Here is a 17,697-nt window from a genome sequence, read left to right on the forward strand (position 1 = left end):
TCCATGAATGGCATCCTTTTGCAAAAGGAATGAGCCGGCATCATGTGACAAGGCCAAGGCAAAGGCACAGTTGGTTGCCCGGCTGTAATTCGATTTGCCGGACTCTTAGGATAATCTGTGCCGTGTCCGAAGGAAAACGACAGCCCTTCCAAATGGACTGCGGATACTACTGGACATATCGTTTTAAAAATGTCATTTCCTAATTAGTTCTATCATAAACACATGGAAAATGTTTATTAAACTGCACAAACTTTGTTTCTGCAGGAGGGACATCATTATTATAATTATTATTATTATTATTATTAATTTATATCCCGCTTTATCTCTCCACACTGCATCCTGTCAGATCCCCAAAATCTGGAGGAAAGCAAGACTCATCGTCATCTTGAAGTCAGGCAAAGACCGTAATGATCCAAAAAGCTATAGACTATTCTCCCTATTGTGTCACCTCTACAAAAATCTGGACTTATTTGGCATAGAATTATGGAAAAAATAGACCCCTGTCTGATCCCACAGAAAGCTGGCTTCAGAAAAGGCAAAAGCTGCACATTGCAAGTGCTGAACCTGACTCAGCACATAGAAGATGGCTTTGAAAGGCAGCAGATCACAGGAGCTGTCTTCATAGACCTGTCAGCGGCTTATGAGACTGTGAACCACCATCGCCTCCTCCTGAGAAAAATGTATAGTATCACAAAGGACGACCACCTCACCCGCCTCATAGGAAACCTGCTACAAAACAGGAGCTTTTTTGTTGAGTTCCAGGGCCAGAGAAGCAGATGGCGGAAACAGAAGAACAGCCTCCCTCAAGGGAGCGTGCTTGCTCCATCCATGTCCAACATTTACACAAATGACCAGCGATGAGGGACAGAGAGTTTCATCTATGCTGACAATTGTGCCATCACCACTCAAGGAAATCAGCTACAGAACAGGAGCTTCTTTGTTGAGTTCCAGGGCCAGAGAAGCAGATGGCAGAAACAGAAGAACGGCCTGCCTCAGGGGAGCGTGCTTGCTCCATCCATATTCAACAGCTACACAAATGACCAGCCACTGCCAGAAGGGACAGAGAGCTTCATCTATGCTGATGATCATGCCATCACCACTCAAGCAGGGAGCTTTGAGATGGTTGAACAGAAGCTCTCCAAAGCTCTAAAACCAGCTGATCCCCAACCCATCTAAAACACAGACATGTGCCTTTCACCTTAAGAACAGACAAGCATCCCGAGCTCTGAGGATGACCTGGGAAGGAAGCAAAGGGATCAGCCTGGGAGGTGGCATTTGTCAAGGGCGTTTCCCTCGATGGGCGCCACTTTGGTTTATGCGCGCCTTTCCAATAAATTAGCACGTATAGCAAAAAGCAATGATGAAATTACAGGGATGAGGAGACTCGCAAATCTATAGCGTGGCTTTGCATTTGTCAATCAGCTGGAAGCGTCAGTATGGAAGGAAATCAAAGGCAGAATGTGTTGCATTCCAGAACAGAAATGAAACCCTCTGACTTTAAAACACACCACACGTTGAGTGAAAAACCAATCCTTTTTATCGAAGCTGAGTAAAAAGCCAGTAGGAAAAAATGCTTGCAGAAATAGGAAAATTTCAAAATGTAAAAGATCAAGAACAAGACCCCTTGAACAGGATTTCCATGGCACATGAACATGATTTCCAAATGATGCCTGATCTAACAGGTTTTCCCTTGAAGCAAACCTTATATCCCAAAGCCCAAAAATGGTTTTTGTTTTCCCCCACTCTTGCCTCTTATCTGATGAAGCCTTTCAGAGCGACGTAAACATTAAGTTTGTTGTCGATCCTGGCTGAACTCTAGCCACCTATTTTTCAACTTCCTTTCTGGCTGCCCATTAAAATTTCCCGGTGTCAGATTGCTTTCCAAACTCAAATCTTGAGAGCTCACAGAGAGATGGAGTAAACCATCATCCTAATATTCTCATGAGAATCTGCCCTTTGCACTGGGGCCTCTCTGTCACTGTCTGCATGAAAATCATTGACCAACCCATCTCCATCTTGCACCTCAGCATCATCATTTCCCTCATCATGTCCCACATCAAGAGCATCATGATCCTGAGCATCATGAAACACAAACACAGGCTGATTCCCAACAGAATGGGAATGTTGTGCACAGCAGCCTTTGGCTATCAGCTGAACGGACACACATCAGATGGGTCAATGGCATGGAATTCTAACGCTAAGCAAGTGTAATAAAAAAAAGAACTCCGAAACGGCAGCCAGGATGCCATCATCATGCATTTCTTAATACTTCCCCAGAGAGGGCAGGGCGGATATTCCCTCTCGCGCGCTTTATCTGGCGTCTCCAGCAAAGCCAAGATCTCCAGAGAAGGGTAATTAACTTAATGACAGATGCGAGGAGGAAGCGCAACACCTTGCGCTCCCTTTCCAGACAAACCACTGCGAGGCCAAGGCGTCTTGAGGGATGCGCCTTCATATCCTGCCTCCATTCCAAAAGAGGGCACAATCGAGATGGGAATGTGCTAAAATATGGCAAAGGAATCATAACATTAATGCGCGACACAGAGAGAAGGGACTGGGGCTGGTTTTATTCTGACCATATAACTCAGTTCAATAGAGCCGGACTTTCGCACAGCAGGTTAACCGTCAGCTGCAATAAAACTTGCCAATCGAAAGCCAATTCGAAGCCCGGGTCAGGGTGAGCTCCCGGCCATTCAGCCCAGCTTCTGTCTACCTAGCAGATCAAAAACAGCAATGCTGAAAGGGTCTTTGAGTGAAATTAGTAATAGCTAAACCCTTTAGTAAACAAACATAAGAAATGTACCCTTTCTCTGTAGAAAAGGAGCAACACGAAAGAAAATGTTTTAAAAACAAGAGGTGACATGTAGAGGTCATACAAAGTATGAGCTTACATAAGAAGTTGGGTTGTGGTTAAGCGCAAAGGTGGTGGTTAAGCGCAAAATCTGCAGGTGCAAGAAAGAAAGCTTCTCGTATGCTTCTGCGACGGTGTTTAGAGTGGCTTGTAGGTCTTCTTCTGAATGCGCACAGACTATGGCACTCTGATGCCATTCGGAGTGTATTATGGTTCTCCACTGAACATATAATGAAGTTCAAGGCAGTTTTAAGTGTCTTGAGTTTCCATTTTGAGCGGAGACCTTTGTTTTGCCCTCGAATGCAGAGCTGGTCCTTGCTTACGTTTACCACAGACATGTTTAGTCTTTTTCTGGTGACACTTTCCCATTATTGAAAGCAAACCCTAAAGAAGTCACATGTCTCGCTTTACAGGATTTCTGTTGCACCCCAGAGTAGGAACAGGGCCCTCTAATCATTCATTACACCACACCTTGGATGAAAGAAGAGTCGTTTTTATTTGAAGAGTAATTGGAGCCAATAAAAGAGCCGAATATAAAGTTGATAAAAGTCCAAAAGCAAAAAGGCAAATAAGCAGTAACATGAACAGTGTCCAAACATAGGAATAATATCAAAGATTCAAATTCTTGCTGTTTAAATCCAGATGCAAAGAAATATCAAATGCCTTCACTAAAAACCATAAACATAGCCACTACTAATCCACTGGAAAAGCCAGGAAACCTAGGAGACGAGACGAGGCCACAAGAATATCCAAAAGACTTGACTTGAAACCAAACGATGCCTGGTCTGAAGGAAAGTCCCTAAGAGCGCAATTTAAGTCTGACTTGGCCACGGTGGTACACGCTTTGGTCACATCCCGCCTTGACTACTGCAACGCTCTCTACGTGGGGCTGCCCTTGAAGACGGCCCGGAAGCTTCAGCTAGTCCAGCGCGCGGCAGCCATGTTGTTAACAGGAGCAGGGCGCAGGGAGCATACAACGCCCCTGCTGTCCCAGCTCCACTGGCTGCCGATTTGCTACCGGGCCCAATTTAAGGTGCTGGTGTTATCCTACAAAGCCCTAAACGGTTCCGGCCCAAAATACCTTGCAGACCGCATCTCGGCCTACGAGCCCACGAGGACCTTGAGATCATCTGAGGAGGCCCTTCTCTCGGTCCCGCCTGCCTCACAGGCACGTCTGGCGGGGACGAGAGAGCGGGCCTTCTCAGTGGTGGCCCCCCGGCTGTGGAACTCCCTCCCTGCTGAAGTTAGACAGGCGCCCTCCCTTATGGCCTTTCGTAAGGGCCTGAAAACATGGCTTTTCGAGATGGCCTTCAACTGAGTGCTATGTTATTGGAAATGACGACCGGAATGGACTACGACTATGAGACTGATTATGACCCATGATATGACGAAGCGGATTTTTAGTATAAGTAGATGTTTGTAGTAGTAGAATGTTGGTCACTGTCTTGATTTATTGTAAACTGTCTTTTCTATGTTGTTGTACACCGCCACGAGTCGCCCTAGGGCTGAGAGTGGCGGTTAACAAGTGCAAGTAATAAATAAATAATAAATAAATAAGTCCCAGAAACTGATTTCTACTCCCTCCAGTCTGTGACCTTAACTGCTGAATTCTCTCTGACCTGCATAAACATTGGGCCTCTCTATGGTTCTGGCTGATTTCCAGACGGCGACTGGTCTTATCTATCTCCTCATAAACTGCAGGTGTGAGACTATCTTGTAGACTCGAGCCGGGAGAAAGGAATGAACCTTCCTGCAAACTCGAGCCTGGAATTGTCTCATGAGAACTTGGCCTTTCCCCTGACCCTTCTCGATCAGAGTCTGTAGTAACCTTATTGTCCCAAGTGTCTCCATTTTGCACCTCATCCTCATTGACATCCAAGATAGGCTCAGAAACATTCGAAGGGGGAAAGACTATAACAGAGTCAGGGTCAAACACAGGCTGAGTCCCAACCATTTCCCCAAATAGCAACAAATGTGCACGGAATCCATCAACCAAGCAAACAGACACTCCAGAAAGGAGGAAAATATTCCCTTCCTGTAATAAACCATGAAACCTAACGGCAGGACTCACAACACGAAAAGTCCGCTGGGCAATTTGTAAAGTATTGATCATGTCCCAACAGTCGGGCCTGATCGGTCAATGTCCTGAACAAGGTTTCCGATCACAATCTAGTTTTCCCACTTCTATATAAATAAAAATGTCATGTTTGTTTGTGGGATGAACATGACTCAAAACCCACTGGACGAATTGACCCCAAATTTGGACACAAGGCACCTCTCAGGCCAATGAGTGACCATCACTCATAAACACACAGAAAAACACAACAGAAGGGACTTAAAAAGCAAAAATAAAAGAAATACAATAAAAAGCATGCACAAAGCCACATATATACACAAACACACATATATACACAGAAAGCGGGGGAGGAAGGAAGGAGAGAAGGAGAGAAAGAGAGAAAGAAGGAGAGAAGGAAGGAAGAAAAGGTAGAGCAGGAAGGAAGGAGAGAAGGAAATTTAGAAAGTGAAAGAAGGAAGGAAAGAAGGAGCAAAAAAAGAAAGAGGGAGGGAAGAAAGGAAAGAGAGAAGGAAGGAGAGAAGGAGGGAAGGAGAGAAGGAAAGAAGGAAGTAAGGAAGGAAAGGTAGAGCAGGAAGAAAGGAGAGAAGGAAGTAAAAAAGTGAAAAAAGGAAGAAGGAGCAAAAAAGAGAAAGAGGGAGGGAAGAAAGGAAAGAGAGAAGGAAGGAGGGAGGGAGGGAGGGAGGGAGGGAGGGAAGGAAGGAAGGAAGGAAGGAAGGAAGGAAGGAAGGAAGGAGAGAAGAGAACGAGGGAGAGAAAGAAGGAGGGAAGGAGAGAAGGAGAGAAGGAAGGGAGGGAGGGAGGGAGAGAGTGAAAGAAGGAGGGAGGGAGTGAAAGAAGGAGCAAAAGAGAGAAAGAGAAGAGAGGAAAGAGAAAAGGAAGGAGGGAAAGAGAGAAGGAAGGAAGGAAGGAAGGAAGGAAGGAGAGAAGGAGGGAGAGAAAGAGAGAAAGAAAGAGGAAAGGAGAGAAGGAAGGAAAGAGAGAAGGAAGGAGAGAAGGAAGGAAGGAGGGAGGGAGAGAAGAAAGAATGAGGGAGGGAGAGAAGGAAGGAAGGAAGGAAGGAAGGAAGGGTAGAGCACGAAGGAAGGAGAGAAGGAAGTAAAAAAATGAAAGAAGGAAGGAAAGAAGGAGCAAAAGAGAGAAAGGAGGAGGGGGAAAAAGGAAAGAGAGAAGGAAAGATGGAACCAAAGGGAAAAGGAAGGGAGGAAAGAAACAGGTAGAGAAGGAAGGCAAACACAGCAGTATTGATCAGCAACTGAACAGACTGGAGGGGTTTGGGGGACTGACTCAACATGATGGAAGTTGTAGTTCACCCTGCATCAAGACAGAGCACTGAGACCTCCAACAATGATGGACCTGGACCACATTTGGCACCCAGAACCCCCGTGACAAACGAAAAATACTGGAAAGGTTTGGGGGAAATTGACCTTGATTTGTAGGAGTTGTAGTTCACCTACATCCATAGACTACTGTGAACCCAAACAACGATGGATCTGGACCAAACTTGGCATGCATACCGGATATGCCCAAATATCAATACTAGTGGGTTTTGGGGGGAATTGCCCTTGACATTTGGGAATTGTAGTTACTGGGATTTAGCGTTCACCTGCAAACAAAGAACACTTTGAATCCCACCAAAGATGGACCTAACTTGGCAGTCAGAACCCCCATGACCAACAAAAAATAATGGAGGGCTTCGGGGGGAATTCACCTAAATTTGGGGGAGTTGTAGTTCACCTACATCCAGAGAGCACTGTGATCCCAAACGACGATCCACACATGCCGGAGACACTCAAATTTGAATATTGGAAGGGTTTAAGAGGGATTGACCTTGATTTTTGGAGTTGTAGTTCACCCACAACCAGAGAAACAGTGGTGGACCCCACCAACAATAGACCTGAATCAAACTTGGCACGCAGAACCACCATAACCAACTGAACCTACTGGAGTGATCCACCATGGTGGGAGCTATAGTTCACCCTGCAGCCAAAGAGCACTCCGAACCCCACCCATCATGCATCCAGAGCAAACTTGTCCAACATGACAAACTTTAAATATTGATGGTGTTTCAGGTGATTAACCTGGGATGATGTGAGTTGTAGTTCACCCACAACCTTAGTCATTAATAAATGCTGGCAGTTGATGCAATTCCGCTTCATGTTCTGGTGAGTCGTTGGACTTCTTCCGATGACACAGCAGCTCATGAATAGCAGATCAACACCGCAAGAGCAACTTGGTGGTTCTTCTGATGTGTCTAGACTGCAAGTCCCATCATCCCCATTTATTGACATACATATACACAAGCACACACATATACATAAACACATATACACACAAATCTCTATATATAAAAATGCTCTGTGCATAATGAGTTCCTTAAAAACAAAAGAACCAATGAACGAAATCACACCAAATTTGGCAACAAAACGTCTCACGACACAAGGAGTGACCATCACTCAAAAAATTATGATTTTGTCATTAGGGAGTTGTAGTTGCTGGGATTTATAGTTCACCTACAATCAAAGAGCATTCTGAACTCCATCAATGATTGATTTGAACCAAACTTGGCACACAGAACTCCCATGACCAACAGAAAATACTGGAAGGGTTTGGTGGGCATTGACCTTGAGTTTGGGAGTTGTAGTTCACCTTCATCCAGAGAGCACTGTGGGCTCACACAATGACGGATATGGACCAAACTTGGCACAAATATTCCATATGCCCAAATATGAACACAGATGGAGTTTGGGGGAAATAGACCTTGACATTTGGGAGTTGTAGTCACTGGGATTCACAGTTCACCTACAATCAAAGAGCATTCTGAACCCCATAAATGACAGTATCGGGGCAAACTTCCCACACAGAACCCCCATGACCAACAGAAAATACTGAAGGCCATCCAATCCAACTCCCTTCATCAGGGCAAGAAAACGTAAACAAAGTCCTCCTGACAAAGAGCCATCCAGCCAGAGATATAGAGATATAGAGATATAGAGATATAGAGATATAGATAGATAGATAGATAGATAGATAGATAGATAGATAGATAGATAGGGAGTTGTAGTTGCTGGGATTTATAGTCCACCTGCAATCAAATAGCATGATAGAATTGAACCAACCGGGGCATACAGGACTACCATGACCAACAGAAAACACTAGAAGGGTTTGGTGAGCATTGACCTTGAGTTTGGGAGTTGTAGTTCACCTACATCCAGAGACTACCATGGACTCAAACAATGATGGATCTGGGCCAAACTTGGCACGAATATTCCATATGCCCAAATATGAACACAGATGGAGTTTGAGGGAAATAGACCTTGACATTTGTGATTTGTAGTTACTGGGATTTATAGTTCACCTATAATCAAAGAGTGTTCTGAACCCCACCAACGACAGAAATGGGGAAAACTTCCCACACAGAACCCCCATGACCAACAGAAAATACTCAAGGCCACCCAGTCCAACTCCCTTCACCAGGGCAAGAAAACGTCATCAAAGCCCTCCTGACAAAGAGCCATCCAGCCATAGATATAGATAGATATGATTCACACACACACAATTATATGTTGCATGTTTCAGAGTAGGCAAACCAGACCATCTTCACATCAACACTGACAAAGAAACAGCAAGAAATGCTGTTTACCCACAAGCATCAAGACATTAGATGTATTAGAAACCAACACTTTCTCATTACTTTATTTTCCAGATCAACAGACTGGGCCACAGACGCCTGGCAGGGGATGGCTAGTATGCATATAGAGAAGCACACACATATACACAATCTGCATGTACACATATAAACACACAAATATACACACACATATATACACCCACACATATATATATATATATATATATATACACATACACACAAACACATATACATTATACACACATAAAACACATATACTCATATACATATACACATGCACACATTCATATACACAGACACTTGTGTATATATATGCACAAACACACACAAATATACACACACATACACATGCACACACATATACATAAACACATATACACACAAATATGCATTTAGAGAAGCACACACATATAAACACACAAATACACAAATATATATACACTAGGTTTGGGCAATCCATGGTTCTAAATGGTTCTAAAGTAGTTACAAAACTAAAGTTCTGGTGGTGAAAATTTCAGAACTCTTAACAAAACTCTCAAAATTTCGTAATAAATGGCAGTTCCTAATTGGTTCTGTCATTAAAATCACCAATAATGAAATAATAATTACATTTTGAAAGTTTTGTTAGAGTTCTGAAATTTTCACCACCAGAACTTTAGCTTTGTAAGGACTTTAGAACCATGCATTGCCCAAGCCTAATATACACATATATACACCCATATATATATATATATATATATACACACATACAGACAAACACACATATATACACAAATATACACACACATATATATATGCACACACAAAACACATATACACAGACAGGGCCACAGCAACGCGTGGCAGGGGACGGTTAGTATAATATATTGTATTTACTTTTTACTTGTAAGCCACGCTGAGTCCCCTTTGGAGTGAGAAGGGTGGCATATCAATAAAATAAAGTAAAATAAAATAAGTTTCCGCAGGGCAAGGGCGACACGGCAATAAGGACAGAGTCCGTTCTGTTTACGACAGGCCTGACTCACGAGTCAGCTGAGCCCGGGTCTGCACCCCGAGCAAAGACAAGCGCCGGGAAAGGCATGGACTCGGAGAACCAACTCCAAAGCCATGGGTGCAAACCCAAGAAGGCGGAACCCTCTTCGGCAAGGCACTACTACTCCATCCTCCCCTTTGGCCACGCCAGCCCTGAAAGATTTACACCTCTTTTCCTCCTTTGAGGAAATCCAGCTCAGCCAGAGCAACAGCTGAGCTGGAGAGCAAGGCGAGAAACAGGGCCAAGCGCCAGACGTCTCAGCATCGCCTCCCAACCACTGACTCGCAGTTGTTTTCAACCCAGAGCCAGAACTATAAACATTCGGGCTGCAAATCCATTTCCAAGCAGAACCCGGGAGCTTATTTATTATTTATTTATTTATTTTCTGTATTTGTATACCGCCTTTCTCAGCCTTTAATCGGCGACTCAAGGCGGTTTCCAACAAATCAGTACATATATCAGTACATATGCTGATGATCATGCCATCACCGCTCAAGCAGGGAGCTTTGAGATGGTTGAACAGAAGCTCTCCGAAGCTCTAGGTGTCCTTACTGCCAATTACAGGGAAAACCAGCTGATCCCTAACCATATATCATATATATAATATCACAAAGGACGACCACCTCACCTGCCTCTTAAGAAACCTGCTACAAAACAGGAGCTTTTTTGTTGAGTTCCAGGGCCAGAGAAGCAGATGGTGGAAACAGAAGAACAGCCTGCCTCAGGGGAGCATGCTTGCTCCATCCATGTTCCACATCTACACAAATGTATAACATCACAAAGGACGACCACCTCACCCGCCTCATAGGAAACCTGCTACAGAACAGGAGCTTTTTTGTGGAGTTCCAGGGCCAGAGAAGCAGATGGCGGAAACAGAAGGACGGCCTGCCTCAGGGGAGCGTGCTTGCTCCATCCATGGTCAACATCTACTCAAATGACCAGCCACTGCCAGAAGGGACAGAGAGCTTCATCTATGCTGATGATCGTGCCATCACCACTCAAGGAAATCAGCTACCAAACAGGAGCTTTTTGTTGAGCTCCAGCGCCAGAGAAGCAGATGGCGGAAACAGAAAAACGGCCTGCCTCAGGGGAGCGTGCTTGCTCCATCCATGTTCAACATCTACACAAATGACCAGCCACTGCCAGAAGGGACAGAGAGTTTCATCTATGCTGATGATCATGCCATCACCGCCCAAGCAGGGAGCTTTGAGATGGTTGAACAGAAGCTCTCCCAAGCTCTAGGTGCTCTTACTGCCTATGACAGGGAAAACCAGCTGATCCCTAACCATATATCATATATATAATATCACAAAGGACGACCACCTCACCCGCCTCATAGGAAACCTGCTACAAAACAGGAGCTTTTTTGTTGAGTTCCAGGGCCAGAGAAGCAGGTGGCGGAAACAGGAGAACGACCTGCCTCAGGGGAGCGTGCCCGCTCCATCCATGTTCAACATCTACACAAATGACCAGCCACTGCCAGAAGGGACAGAGTTTCATCTATGCTGATGATCATGCCATCACCGCCCAAGCAGGGAGCTTTGAGATGGTAGAACAGAAGCTCTCTGAAGCTCTAGGTGCTCTCACTGCCTCTTACAGGGAAAACCAGCTGATCCCTAATCCATCTAAAACACAGACATGTGCTTTTCACCTTAAGAACAGACAAGCATCCTGAGCTCTGAGGATTATTACCTGGGAAGGAATCCCACTGGAGCATTGCAGCGCACCCAAATATCTGGGAGTCCCCCTGGACCGTGCTCTTACTTACAAGAAGCACTGCCTGAATATCAAGCAAAAGGTGGGTGCTAGAAACAATATCATACGAAAGCTGACTGGCACAACCTGGGGATCACAACCAGACACAGTGAAGACATCTGCCCTTGTGCTGTGCTACTCTGCTGCTGAGTACGCATGCCCAGTGTGGAACACATCTCACCACACTAAAACAGTGGATGTGGCTCTTAATGAGACATGCCGCATTATCACGGGGTGCCTGCGCCCTACACCACAGGAGAAATTACAGCCGGTATTGCACCACCTGACATCCGCCGGGAAGGAGCAGCCAATAGTGAAAGGACCAAGGCAGAGACATCTCCATCTCATCCCCTGTTTGGGTATCAGCCAGCAAGTCAACGACTTAAATCAAGAAATAGTTTTCTAAGATCTGCAGAGACATTCGCTGGAACACCCCAGCAAGCGAGAGTCCAAAAGTGGCAGGCTCATATCCAGAGCCTCAACCCATGGCTGATACCAGATGAGAGACTCCCCCCTGGGCACACAGAAGACTGGGTGACTTGGAAGGCGCTGAACAGACTGCGCTCTGGCACCACGAGATGCAGAGCCAACCTCAAGAAACAGGGCCACAAAGTGGAGTCCACGACATGCAACATGTGTGGAGAAGAGCAAACCACTGACCACCTGCTGCAATGTGCCACATGCACAATGGAGGAACTCCAAGTGGTCAGATACTGGTCAAAGGACATTTAATCAACTACCAAGCTTGCAAAATTTGTGGGCTTTTTTTTATCTGTGTGTTTGTTTTGTTCTGTTAGAAATGTAATACAATGGTCTGGTTGCTGATGACACGATAAATAAATAAATCTATATAAATAAAAATGACATGTTCGTTTGTGGGATGAACAGAACTCAAAAACCACTGGATGAATTGACACCAAATTTGGACACAAGACACCTAACAACCCAATGTATGTCCTTCACTCAAAAAAAATTGATTTTGTCATTTGGGAGTTGTAGTTGCTGGGATTTATAGTTCACCTACAATCAAAGAGCATTCTGACCTCCACCAATGATGGAATTCAACCAAACATGGCATACAGGACTTCCATGACCAACAGAACACACTGGAAGAGTTTGGTGGGCATTGACCTTGAGTTTGGGAATTATTGTTCACCCACATCCAGAGAGCACTATGGACTCAAACAATGATGGATCTGGACCAAACTTGGCATTCTGTGCTTATCATGCTGACCCGGGGCTTCGAACTTGCAACTTTTTGGTTGATAGATCTTATAATTGCTGATGATTTAACAGCTGTGCTAAACCCTCCAGCCCTAGCTTTCTCTGCCAAAAAGGACGGGACCTCACTGAACTATAACTCCCAGGCCATATAGCTATATATATATATATAGTTATATAGTTATATAGTTATATAACTAGAACTCACTGAACTATAACTCCCATAAGAGCAACAAGCACATTTCGGGACTGAATCCTGGCAATGAAGATTATTCTGGTTCCGGCGCACACTGGGTCAAAGTTCTGGATCAAAGTGAGAGAAAATGAGTTAGTGCAATACCACCACCCCATTATTTTCTTCCATTCCAGATGTATATTCCTCTTTCCCAAATTTCCAAGAGTTTGGGGACACTTAGGTCCCTGCCCAGTCCAGCCCTGATATTAGAGCACAAAATAGCAACAAACACACATTTTCCGAAGCTTCGTTCCGTATTTCCACAAGACCCAAGACGTTTCCGTTTCTCCCCTCTGAAGCCAAAACTCACCTGAGACTCGTGGTCAAGAAGGTAGCGCCGTTTCCAAGGACGTGGACGAAGCCACGTGTGAAAGCAAGTCTTCTGGAACGCTGTTAAATGTTAACTTTCCTCCCAGGGGAAAAAAAACAGGGGCAAGAGTCTCCTTCCCTCCTTCGGCTTCGGGTGTTGGAGATGTCTGGGCGCTGTGTCCCCGCGTATCTAGTGGGCCTTCCTCCGAAACCTTCGACTCATCCTCGTCGGCATCTGGAAAGGAATGCCAGCAATGCCGCGGCACTGGTTTGCACCCGCCGGCCTCCTTGGACAGAGTTGGTTGTGTGCAAGGCTGTTCAGTGGGAGGCACCGGCCTCACCGAGTCTCAGCCAAGGAGGGAGGACCCGGTCTGTGACGCCGGATTCTGCAAGGAAAGAGACACAGAGCACGCTCAGAGAAGAAGGCAACAACAACACACACACACACACACACACACACAAGGTGCCCGGAGGAGGAGGAGGAGGAGGAGTCGGGGAACGCAACCCACGGATCCCACCACACGAGCGGCTATTTGGACTCATTGCAATCAGTCCAACACTGGGCAAAGAGCAAACATTTCCTACACTGCCATAAAATCCAGATTATCAAAGCAGATAATCCATATTAACTTTGAACACTGATACACTGCCATATAATCCAGTTCAAAGCAGCCAACGTAACACAATTTTTGTTGCTGGGTGTCATTTCTCAATTGGTTCTATCATCACCTTCATACATAAAATAATGTAAGATAATAATATAAAATAATATTAATTTATAAAATAATGTCAGATAATATAAAACACATAATAATACTAACAATGCATAAAATAAAATTAAAATAATAATGCATAAAATAAGATAAAAATTAAAATAATGTATAAAATAAGATTTAAAAAATACTAATATAAGGTAAGATAATAATATACAATAATAACATACCATAATAATGCATAAAATAATATAAGATAATAATATAAAATAATATTCATTTATAAAATAATGTAAGATTTGGGTGAAAAATGTCATTTCTCAGTTGGTTCTATCATCACCTTCATACATAAAATAATATAAAATAATATTCATTTATAAAATAATGTCAGATAAAATAAAATAAAACAAGATAATAATACTAATAAAGTGTAAAATAAGATAAAATTAAAATAATAATGCGTAAGATAAAATAATACTAATATAAGGTAAGATAATAATATACTGTATATATTCAAGTATAAGCCATGTTTTACATGCATGAAATATAATATAATAACATAAAATAATATAATATACTGTATATACTCAAGTATAAGCCAAGTTTTTCATCCCTTTCTTAGGCTAGTTATTTATTAGTTTACTGAGTTATTATTATTATTATTATTATTATTATTATTCTCTATTTATTATTATTATTGCATTTATTATTTTACTTTATTATTTATTATTTTACTGAATTACTATTATTATTACTTATTATTTTACTTTATTATTTATTATTTTACTGAGTTATTATTATTATTACTAAATCTATTATTTTTCTCTATTATTATTACATTTATATTATTTTACTCTATTATTATTTTTACTACCTTTATCATATTTCCCTATTATTATTGCATTTATTATTTTACTTTATTACTTATTATTTTACTGAGTTATTATTATTACTACATTTATTATTTTTCTCTATTTATTATTATTATTACATTTATATTATTTAACTCTATTATCATTTTTATTACTTTTATTATTTTTCCCTATTATTATTATTGCATTTATTATTTTACTTTATTATTTATTATTTTACTGAGTTATTATTATTATTACTACATCTATTATTTTTCTCTATTATTATTATTAGGTAAAGGTTGTCCCCTGACATTAAGTCCAGTCATGTCTTTATTTTACTCTATTATTATTTTTATTACCTTTATTATTTTTCTCTATTATTATTATTATTGCACTTATTATTTTACTTTATTATTTATTATTTTACTGAGTTATCATTATTACATTTATTATTATTTTCTCTATTTATTATTATTATTACATTTATATTATTTTACTCTATTATTATTTTTATAACATTTATTATTTTTTTCTATTATTGTTATTGGATTTATTATTTTACTTTACTATTATTGGAGCCCCTGGTGGCGCAGCAGGTTAAACCGCTGAGCTGCTGAACTTGCTGATCGAAAGGTCACAGGTTTGAATCCGGGGAGTTGCATGAGCTCCTGCTGTTAGCCCCAGCTTCTGCCAACCTAACAGTTTGAAAACATGCAAATGTGAGTAGATCAATAGGTACTGCTCTGGCAGGAAGGTAACAGCACTGTATGCAGTCATGCAGGCCACATGACGTAGGAAGTGTCTATGGACAACGCTGGCTCTTCGGCTTAGAGATGAGTCCTAGAGTCAGACTAGACTTCATGTCAGGGGGAAGCCTTTACCTTTCCATACTATTATTATTATATTTACATATTATTATTATTATTATTATTATTATTATTATTATTATTATTATTACAACAACCACAACTCTATGTAACACAATTTTTGTTCCTCATTATTTCCTAATTGGTTTGATCATAAAAACATTAAACTACAAAAACTTTCAACTCTAAAGAATAATAGTAATAATAATAATAACAACAACAACAGTATCGTTGTCCCAATCCATTCATTCAGGGCCAGGAAGAGTCGACGTATCTCCTGGCGTTGCACACAACTACCCAAAATATCGCAAGCAGAAATGCCATTCCTGGAAGGAAGGGAAAATACGACACACCTGGGAGAGGTATTTTTCTTTTCCCTATTGTCTCTCAGGAGTGACTAAAGATGCGAAACTATGCAAAGAACTTCCTTGGTGACGTCTCTCTGCAGATACGGATCATTCCCCGGGCAAAACCGCTCCTACCTTTAAGTAAAGGTTTCCCCAAAACTGGCCCTTGGCAATCTCTACAGAACATCATGTTGATGAGATTTGGAAGAGTCCCCCAGGCAGGAAGACACAGTCAAAGCCCTCCCGGCAGATGGCCATCCAGCTTTTGTCCAATTTGCACAATTTGTTGATTGAGTTGCAGTTAATTAAGAAAAGAAAACCAGTCCTTCGGAATAATAATCATCATCATATATCTAGTTATCTATCAGTCTGTCATACATCTGTCAATTATTATTATTATTATTATTATTATTATTATTATTATTATTATTATTATTTCTATCTATCTACCATAAACTATTAGGAGTTGGAAAGGACACCATTCAGACCAACCTTGTATCTATCTCTCTATTCAGCTATTTATCTATGCATCTATATATCATTTCGTCTATCTATTCATCTATCTATCTATCTATCTATCTATCTATCTATCTATTTATCTATTTATCTATTTATCTATTCATCATAGAATGTTAAGAGTTGGAAGGGACCCCAAGCGGTATCTATGTCTGTCCGTCTATCCATCCATCAATCAATCATAGACTTTTAGGAGTTAGAAGCAACCCCAAGGACCATCCAGACCAACCTTGTTTCTATCTATCTATCTATCTATCTATCTATCTATCTATCTATCTATCTATCTATCCAGCTATCCAGCTATCCAGCTATTTATTTATCTATCCATCATCCCTATCTATCAGTCTATCTATTCATCTATCTTTCTATCAATCAATCGATCATAAAATCTTAGAGTTGGAAGGGACCCCAAGGGCTCTGTCTGTCCATCCATCCATCCATCCATCCATCCATCCTAGACTTCTCTCGAGCGATTTATCGATCCATCCTCTATCCATCTATTGATCCGTCTATCTATTCATCTATATATCAATCAATCAATCAATCTTAAAAGTTGGAAGGGACCCCAAGGGGTATCTATGTCTGCCTGACTGTCCATCCATCCATCATAGACTTCTAGGACTTTTGGAAGGGACCCCAAGGGCCATCTAGACCAACCTTGTTTATATCTATCTATCCATCCATCTATTGATCATCTCTATGTATTCAGCTGTCTATCTATCTATCTATCTATCTATCTATCTATTCATCCATCCATCCATCCATCTATTGATCATCTCTATGTATTCAGCTATCTATCTATCTATCTATCTATCTATCTATCTATCTATTCATCCATCCATCCATCCATCCATCTATTGATCATCTCTATGTATTCAGCTATCTATCTATCTATCTATTCATCCATCCATCCATCCATCCATCTATTGATCATCTCTATGTATTCAGCTGTCTATCTATCTATCTATCTATCTATCTATCTATCTATCTATCTATCTATCTATCTATCGATCTATTCATCCATCCATCCATCTATTGATCATCTCTATGTATTCAGCTATCTATCTATCTATCTATCTATCTATCTATCTATTCATCCATCCATCCATCCATCTATTGTATTCATCTATTGTATTCAGCTACCTATCTATCTATCTGTCTATGTATCTATTCATCCATCCATCCATCCATCTATTGATCATCTCTATGTATTCAGCTATCTATCTATCTATCTATATCTATTCATCCATCCATCCATCCATCCATCTATT

The 17,697-nt window shown here is 41.6% G+C and overlaps 1 protein-coding gene across 2 annotated transcripts in view; it reads right to left on the reverse strand.

Annotated features, from left to right (window-relative positions):
* Positions 1–13,513, reverse strand: part of KIFC3 (kinesin family member C3) — a 76,253-nt gene extending 62,740 nt beyond the window's left edge. For both annotated transcript variants that reach the window (XM_067470920.1, XM_067470921.1), the window contains exon 1: positions 13,132–13,513. The gene's annotated coding sequence lies outside the window, so the exon portion shown is untranslated. The remainder of the gene's footprint in view (positions 1–13,131) is intronic.
* Positions 13,514–17,697: the final 4,184 nt, after the last annotated feature.

This window comes from Anolis sagrei, chromosome 8, assembly GCF_037176765.1.
Source record: "Anolis sagrei isolate rAnoSag1 chromosome 8, rAnoSag1.mat, whole genome shotgun sequence".
Taxonomy (NCBI): domain Eukaryota; kingdom Metazoa; phylum Chordata; class Lepidosauria; order Squamata; family Dactyloidae; genus Anolis; species Anolis sagrei.